Genomic DNA, 9907 nt, shown 5'->3' on the forward strand with positions numbered 1-9907 from the left:
CCATCACAAAACAAGAGACCCGAGAACTCAAAAGGCCGAGGCTCACCATCCATTTATCCCTCCGCCTTTCAACCAGCACCACATGTGATTATTGGCCAGGCTGGCACAATTAACTAACTCACAAGCTCAAGGAGAAAGTAATGGAACCAACAGTTCTGGAGGGACTTGGAGGGAGGAGGAGGCAGGGGAAGGGAGCAGTGAACAAATACCGTGATAGGGGAACAACCAGGGAATTAAAATCAACAACCAGGAGAATGTAGAGATCCTAGGGATGTTAGAGAAACAGCAATCTAGCTGAGAGGAATTACTAAGAGGCAGAAGAAGGGTGAGCATGATGTTGGGGCAGGAGGAAGGTAAAAAGAAACAGGAAAGATCTAGGAATCAAAGCTATTGATAGAGGTATAAACACAGGTGAGTACATATGTAAAAACATTAATTCATAAAAACAGAGGAATTGGTCTATGTGCATATATTTATATGGCAATACACTGAGGTAGTGACAGACTTTGGGCCTCTGCTCAAGCCCTGCCTCAACACAAAAACACTTTGTTCTAACAACCTGTGATGCTCACCTCTCGGCACAATCGCTAATGACAAAATGGGTACATAAGCAAACGTGCTGAAGAAAGCATGTGGTGCCCGGCTATCAAAATATATAGTGTCTGGCATCTTCCAGGCTTGAAGTTAAATAAGCAGCCATTTAACAGAGAAGCAACAAGCCCACATGGAAGAAGCAAACCAGCTTGTGCAATGATCATGTGTCGTTGGGACTAGGTAACAGGCATCATAAGACCACAAACAAACAAACCAAAAAAAAAGAAACAGATTGTTGAAAAAGAGGGGAGTTGGAGCAGAGACCCAAATCCCATCTGTAGACAATGGGACATCCCCTCACAGAAGGGTCACAAGGAAGGGATGAGTCAACCAGGGCTCAGTATAGCACCCATGAAACACACAATATTCCTCTGGTTCCTTGAGGCTTCCTCACCCTCCACTATCATAACCCCAGCCTTGCCTTTCACTGTGGGTTAGCCTGGAGCATGTACACAGGTACAGAAGAGATAAGAGCTCATGACACACAGAATCCAGGAACAGGAATGGGAACAGTGATACTAGGAGGGTAAGGGGATGGTCGGAAGAGGAGGGCAGGAAGAGAGAACTGATTGCAAGGATGGACACATAACCACACACCATCCCCAAGGGGGATGAAGAGTAGAAACTGGGGGGAAGGGAGACAGCATTTGGTGTAAGATATGAAAATAATAATAATTTATAATTTATTGAGGGGTACCCAGGGGGATGGGGGAGGGATGGAAAAAAGAGGAGCTGATACCAAGGACTCAAATAGAAAGTAAATGTTTAGAAAATAATGATGGCAACTTATGTACAAATAGCATTGATAGAATTGATGTATGAATTGCTATAAGAGGTATAAGAGTCCCCAATAAAATTATCTTTTAATTTAAAAAAGATGGAGAAAGTATAAAGCAAACATAAACACAAAGCATTTCACTCTTTGGATTATTTGGAGGGCTAATCTTATGTTCTTAAATATTCTATAAAACATTTAATCTAATCACGCTGCAGTTATCCAGAGTCATTCCACAATGGTTCAATGTATTTATACCCCCGTTCATTAATCAGAGTGTTAGCATTTAGTAGACGTCAGTCACTGGACAAGATTTGGAAATGCAGAGATTCCAAATGAGGACCTTCTTAAGGTCCTTATAGACCTTACAATCTAAGAGGAGAGAGAAACAATTAGATTAGCAATCCAAATTATAAATATTCTCCTTTATGATAAGGAAAATCATGGCACAGCTCTTCAAATCATGATGTTTCATGTCAAGAAGGTACTAAAATACAAAGCATATTCAAATTTACATTGACATGTTAATAAAATAAGTTTATGGGCCATGTTTGTGTCTTAATAACTAGAAAGACACTAGAGGAGAATACTTTTCTTTTAATGATACAGATTAAGTAAAATATTTTTCCAATATAATTTACTATCTGTCCTTGTTTTAGATTTTTACAACAAAAGCAAAGCTTATTAGAATGATTGTAAACATCTTTCTGTTCTATTCCCGCCGTCCCTGCCTGGCAGGTTATTGTAGAAACACGTTTTTTGGAGCCACAGGCACTGAGTATGAAAATCAAGAGCATCAATAAATGTTCTAGAATTATACTTTATTTGTATATTTTAAAGTCTAAGAAGACTACAAGGCGCAAAGCAGTCATGAGAATGGAGAAAGGCAACATACATTAACCTACTTTACTACTTATTCTATTAATTATGAACTTTTTTGGTTGCAAGTGCCTAAAACATTCAAATTAGCTTTTGAAATAGTATTTACTGACTTTAATGAATTGGAAAGGTAGGGCCAATCTTACTTCTAGATCTAAGGGCTTACATGATACAATCAGAACACTTGCCCACTCTTGATTTTGGTATTCTGTCAGATTTATTCTTTCTTCCTACTATAGATAACGCCGCAGGAAAGACAGCAAACCTCCCTCTCCAGTTAAGTCTATATAAATATCACAGATTCTTATTGGCCAAGCTTCAGTCCTGAGCCCATAGCTTGGATCAAATCAACGGTGTTTATTTTGACCAACCCTGGTCATATTTATTCCTTGTGGCCACTTGAAAATACACGGGGAACAGGCAGCCCTGCCTAAATTCACAGGAATCTTTTCCGGAGGCACAGTTTTCAAAAAATAGTGAGGGTTGATAAGAAGTCATTGAAGATCTAGTGCAACCATGAAGCACTGGGCTGCCAACCAAAAGCTTGGTGGTTTGAACCCACCCAACAGCTCCATGGGAAAATGGCCTCTAGAAATTCTGGGCGACAGTTTACTCTGTCACACCAATGGGCTCACTCGGAGTGGAAATCAACCCAGCAACCCCAATGGCAGAAACACATGCTAGAAATGTACATCTACTCACATGACGACATTATTCACTACCGATGCGGCATCAGACTAAGATTGATGGCTTTAGATAGGCACTTTACCTGGGTGATAGGTCACTGCTTTCTGCTTCATTTTTCTCATCAATAAAATAAGAGACTTCACTGCATTCTTGTAAGTATTGAATGAAAGAATAAACACCAGGTGTTGTGTACCTTGGTCAAATAATTGCTGTATAAATAGCTCATCTTCTTGTTAGTTGCCATCAAGTCAGCTCTGACCCCTGGTGACCATAAGTTTAACAGGATGAAGGTCTTGCAATTTTTAAAAATAATCATTGGTATGTTTGAGCCTTGTGTTGGCCCTTCTGACCTGAGAGACTCATCTTCCAGCACTATGTAAGACAAGATTCTGCTGTTCTCCAAGTTTTTCACTGATGGATCTAAGGAGGAGATCACCAGAACTTTCTTTTTAGGCTGTCCTAGTCTGGATGTTTCCATTGGCATTCAAAGTTTCAGTGGCATTGCCTCCCACATAGGATCCCTGGTGGCATAGTTCAAACTCATCAGGTACTTCGTGGTAGGAAGACTAGGCTTTCCACTCACTTAAAAATGTTCAGCCTCTGAAACTCAAAGGGGAAGTTCTACTATGTCCTACAAAGTCACTATGGATCGGAATCAACTTGATGTTCTTAAGCTTAAAGTGAGCTTCCAGCATCAAAACAACACATAAGCCACCGCGGTATGAGAAACTGACTCCAATTAAAGATGGATGGTGGTCTGTAAATGATAACAATTATTAATAATAGCAATAACATCTCAAAAAAAAGGACCAAAGAGATTGTGTTGAATCCTTGGTTACACATCCACTGACCTTTCCAATGGAAAGATCATAATAAGTACAGAGCTTTCAGGCCTACAGAAATCCTTTACACTCTTGGAATTAGAGAAAGGATTTATCAATAACGACACTTGGTCCTGGGGGACATAGACGCTCGCTTTTAGCCGTGCTTAAGGACAATTGTATCATAATCATAATATCTTTGCTGCATAGTGCTTTTATTTTTCAGTGTTTCCCATCAATGACATCACTTTACTCTTAAATATCCCTATGAGTCAGGGAAGACATTATCACCATTAGTTGTTGTTCTTATTATTGATTTCTTTTAAATGCTTTGCTTGTTATAGAGCAAACACAGCCATTTCCATTTTTAAACCATTTCTAATATATATTTTTTCAATGAATTCTAGTGCTAAGGTTTCTCGGTCTTGAGATAGTTTCTCTAAATTGGAAATGGCAAATTTCTTTGACAAATGTTCAGCAAGATGGTTTAAAAAGAGAACCACTAAGTAGTGTGAGAGCTGGACAATGCTTTTTTAAGTGCAAACAAATGATTACAAAATGTGTTTCCCAATCTGGAACTTCTGCAGCAGGTCAAATCAGGAGGACCAAGGGATCTATGAACTAACTAACACTACAAGTTAGCAGCTGTTTGCACGGGTCTCGGGCAGTTGCAAAATGAATGCATTTCTCACAGTATAAACAGAACCAATGGAAAGTCTGATCCTCATGAAATCTTGAAATCTGCCAAATTATTCCAGCGGCATGAAAATGAGTCCCTACCTTATTTCCCCTCATCCAGAGTAGAAATTGCATGCTCGTTAGAATGTTCTCAGTTCCCAGTTCTACAAGTCTATTCATCCACTTACTCACCTTAGGAAAGTTACCTGGACAGCGTGGATACTGTGAACTTTTGAGGATGGCAGATCTGGGTGGGCATCTAGCTTTTCTACATTCAGACTACTGGATTTTCTGAGTGTTAGTTATAGAATTTGAACTACTCATATTTGAAGATTAATTAGCATTGTCATGTAAAAAGGCCTCATAGAGTGCCTGGCACATAGTAGGGGACAAAAATCATTAGTTTATCTTTTCCTAGATCAAAACAAGCAACTAAATCGATATATCCAGCCCACTAACCAATAAGCTGATTAATTCCCAATAAATTTTTTTTAGCTTATTTTTCTGAAGTGCCTGGCAATCTTCTTCTGAAAAGTCAGCCATTTAAAATCCTGTGGAACGCATTTCTACTCTGACAAAGTTGTTGGAACATCATATCGTTCCGTGGTTCAATCATGTCAATCAGTATTGTACAATTGCTATGACAATCAGTTCCAAATATTCTTTTCATTCCTGGACAGCTTGGCATCATCTCCCTTTACACTGCACCATCACCACCACTGTATCCCCCCACCCCTGAAACCTTTATTCTTCTTGTGTCCCTGTAGGTTCATCAGTCCTGCGTTTCATATAGCTATATATATATATATATATACTACAACTCCAAGAAGATAACCTCCAATGATCTGAGATAAACCTTAACAAAAACAAACAAATACAGAAATTGTTTGAAAACCAGATCAGGTCCATCTTGCATCAGAAGGGGGATCAACTGACAAGGTTATCTGTTCAAGTCAGGTTTAGCCCTTTGATCTTCTACAGTCATCTAATGCAATCTGTTTAGGAACCTCCCATCACTCAATTATGGATAGGGGGAGGTCACTGAGTCTGATTTCCTATGTAATTCTCACAAATGTATCTTGGGCTCCCTTCTAGTCTCTCAACTTTCTCTCACGGACGTGAGTTGCACTAAGCCGTTTATAGTGCTTCTAATTTAACTGTTTATTTCTTGTGTATTTATCTGTATATGATTGTATATTTATCTGTATATGATTTAAGATTGTATATTTGTCTGTATATGATTTAACATTTCATTTCTCGTTATATATCTAATTATCTTTATGATTTAACATTTCATTTCTTGTTATATATTAATTACCTTTATAAATAAATATATTATATTATCAAGAATTTGGTTTTATCTCTCTAGAGAACCCTGTCTAACACATTTTGGTACCAGGTATAGGTGTTAATTGCAATTGTGAAGCTAAGAATTATATACAGGTGCCAGGTTGGCAAGGGGTGGATTGAGTTAGTTAATTGTGCCAGCCTGGCCGATAATCACATGTGGGGCTGGTTGAAAGGCGGAAGGATAAATGGGTGGTGAATCCTCGCCTTTCTAGTTCTCGGGTCTCTTGTTTTGTGATGGTTGCATCGGGTGCAGCTGCCTTAGCAGTTCCCTGCTTCAGCTTGCAAGATGGATTTCCTACAAGACATCCCCAAGGAGAAGCCGCATGGATCTATCCCGATGCAGCCCTGGGTGCTGGAGCAGCCATGTGGAGACCCCTGCCAGTGCTGAGATGCTTACACGTTCACTGACTCAGCTTTCCTCCTGCAGTCGGCATCATTGCCTCTGTTTTGTGAGGTGAAGGACTTTGTGGACTGGTGTTGGGTATGGGTTAATGTTGGACTTGTGGGCTTGGGCAGCATTGGGTTGGGATGTTTTCGTGATGCACATTTTCTTTACATAAAACTCTGTCTTATACATAAGTCGCTGTGAATTTGTGTCTCCAAAGTACCCAGACTAATACAGGCTCCCACTGTCATCCACAGCCTTCTGCAAACCAGATTCTCACAATTTAGGCTCTGATACTAATCCCTCTGACTTTGGATCACATGGTTTATAAGCCTTTGGTAATTGATGTTGGTGTGCTTCTTCCATGTGGATTTAGTTGACATCTCACTTAGCGGGCTGCTGGTTTGGACATAAACCTTTAAGACCCCAGATGCTATTTTCTCTGATAGCTGGACATCGGTGTCATTTCTTCATTTTCCTATGGAACCCACATCTTCTGTTTGACCATGATGTAAGAACTAATTGTACTTAAGTTGGAGCTATGATTTAGTGAGAGACCAAAACTCATTCCTGCATCTATTTTTGTTTGTTTAATCTGCCTTTGGCTCCCTTTCAAACACTCCTTGTTAATTTATGGTAGAGAGTCTTCCTGATTATCCCTCTAGGACATAACAATCTTCCATCTTTGTCTTTGATTAGGCCCTGGTACGAATTTTTTAAAGCCCTATTGAGAGAGGACTATTGGGCCAATGTAGGCTGCTCCATATCAGAGTACCTGAATTATTCGCTTGTATAGAATCAGTCCTTTCATGGCTGGATGCTGTTTACACAAACAACGGGAGTTAATTGTCAAGGAGAATTTACAATAATCATCATCGTGAATCTCAGTCACAGGTTTTCCAGAATAATGCATATCGATAAAGCAAGGCCATGATTGTCCATCTATCAACAGTTCAGCAATCGTGGTACAGCTATCTTCTGCCCCATCAGACACCATGGTTTATACTTGATATAGACTGTCTACATTAGAGTTCTCTAGAGAAATAGAGAATACATATTGGAAGAGGCTTCAAAGAAGTCTTTTAAAAAATTGAATTAAAACATAATGAAAAATCCAAGAACTTTTTGAAACCCACTTAATGCAGACAATTGAAGGAGCTGGCAGCTCCAAAATCCTTAGACCAGGTTGCAGGGCGGAAACCCCAGCAATCTTATTTAACGTTTTGAAAAACGTTAAGACAAACAATAATAATAATACCCCAGAAAACTACTGGGGAGGATGAGAAGAGATTAAACCTTATACATTGCTTGTGGATTTGTAAACAAACAACTCGGAATATGTATTAGTCTGGGTACTTTGGAGAAACAAATGCACATCAACTCATGGATAAGAGAGAGTTTTATATAAAGGTTAAGTGCTCATCAAGAAAACATCCAGTGCTGCCCAAGCCCACAAGTCCAGCATTAACCCATTAACCCATATGTCCAACGCCAATCCACAAACTCCTCCTCCATCTCACAAAACAGACGCAATGACGCCGATTGCAGGAGGAAAGCCGAGTCAGTGAATGTGCAAACATCTCAGTGCTGGCAGTGGTCTCCACACGGGTGCTCCAGCACCCAGGCCTGCATCGGGGTAGGTCCATGTGGCTTCTCCTTGGGGATGTCTTGCAGGAAGTCAACCTTGCAAGTTGAAGCTGAAACTGCTAAGGCAGCTGCACCCTGATCTGACCATCACAAAGCAAGAGACCCAAGAACTCGAAAGGCGAGGCTCACCAAGTCATTTATCCCTCCGCCCTTCAATTAATCCCGCATGTGTTTATCTGCCAGGTTGGCGCAAAAACTAACTCAGAATAGAAATCCCATATAATCCAGCAATACTTCTGCTAGGCATATACCCGCCCAAAGTAAGAAACACAACACGAACCGACGTATGCTCTCTCATGTTCATCACAGCACAGTTCACAATATCGATAAGCTGGAAATAGGCATCACACTAGTTAGTAGAAGAATGGATCAGAAAACTCGTGTACATACACGCAATGGAATTACCATGCACCCCTAAAAGAGCAGTGCTGAAACCACAAGGCACCTCATGACGTAGATAAACCTAGAAGCCATTATGTTGAGTGACATTAGTCAATCACAAAAGGACACATGTTGCATGAGATCACTTCTATAACGATAACAACCTAGAAACGGCAGGCATCTCTTCTCAGGTCATGCAGTCTTCTCATTCACCTTCCCAAGCAATTAGCCGGTATGCTTGCCTAATGCTCACGACCCGCACGCCGCCCTCTTCTTTTTACCTCTTTAAAACCTCTTTGCCAGAGGACGCTGCTCCTCAAGTGGGGTCAGTTTCTCACGGTGGAAGGAGAGGGAGAAGACCAAACAGCTCTTGGCGCGTAACCGTGGGTCACGGTTCCGCCACATGAACGATTCCTTCAAGGGTGCTCGGGGAAATGTAATGGAAGGTCAAGTCAGAGGTGGCGGCACCGTCACATGTCTGCATCAGAGACGGTGATTTCACTTCTGTAAGTGGATAGACCGGGAGGGCCAGCCTGCCACTGGGAAAACCGCTTAACACCACTTCCATAGACCCCGGTGGGAGAATATGCCCTACATCATGTTCCCAATTGGGCACTTTTGACCAAGTTTCTGTGCTGCATTTGGGGGCCTACGCCATGTGCTATAGACAACCAGGACTTTAAGTTTTGTCCTTTCGAGGTGCACATCATTCATAGGCCATACCAGGAGGATGTGATTTGGAAACCAAGAGAACTGGACTTTACCATAAGCATACCTGTAGCAGATTAAGGTAACCGAAATTCTCCCTTGGACTTAAGGCACAGCCTAGTGAGAGAAGAAGCAGATGACCGCTATTCCAAGGTGGTAGGTTTGGAAGTCCTGGATTTGGGTTCAAATCTCTTGCTTTGAGGGTGCCCAATATTGGCAGTTTAAGATTGCCATGTATTTGCTATATTCATACTCTATTGGTTTTATAGCTTAGTCAAATAGACACACACAAAAAAATAACCATCAAACCATGTACATAGACAATGCTATTTTACACCGTTACAGATGTAAATTCGAGGGAATTTCAAAAAGTTCGTGGGAGATGGAATGAAAATATAATAGAATTTTTCCCGACATTTTTGAAGCTCCCTCTTAACATGAGGATGTCAGAAAGTATTGCTATAAAATCACAGAAACCTTTACGTAACATTTTTTAAGAATCTGAAGCTACTGTTTCTGAAGATATACCACATCAAGGTCTCCACACTTATAAAGGCTGTGTTTCTATATCTTTAACGCTTCCCAAAAGAGTGATTTAATTTTGCCATGTCAAGCGGGCATTCTGGGCATTTTTAAGGGCCACGAATCATGCTCTTGTCGAAAGTTCCTTGTGTTTGGGAACAATAAGAATTATGAAGTGGAAAGGTCAGAGTGTGGCGGTGGATAAGGGTAAAGTTTCTCCATGAAATTCTTGTAAGACAACCCTTGCTACCTTTGACGAATGATTAAGTGCTTTGTCACAATGGAAAAATTTTCTTAAAACAATATCCCTGGCCTTTTTCTCACCCATGTAGTTTTCAATTCTCTTTAAGAAAATCTATCATGATTATCCCTTTGAAATTAAAAAATAATAATTTCAATAACCTCTGAGCTGAACTTTTTGCCGTGAATTTAAGTAGCCTAGCAGATCTCATCCAAAGCCACTGACTTGATTGGATCTCC

Source organism: Echinops telfairi, unplaced genomic scaffold (genome assembly GCF_000313985.2).
Source record: "Echinops telfairi isolate 266 unplaced genomic scaffold, ASM31398v2 ScPeMD7_443;HRSCAF=831, whole genome shotgun sequence".
Classification (NCBI taxonomy): domain Eukaryota; kingdom Metazoa; phylum Chordata; class Mammalia; order Afrosoricida; family Tenrecidae; genus Echinops; species Echinops telfairi.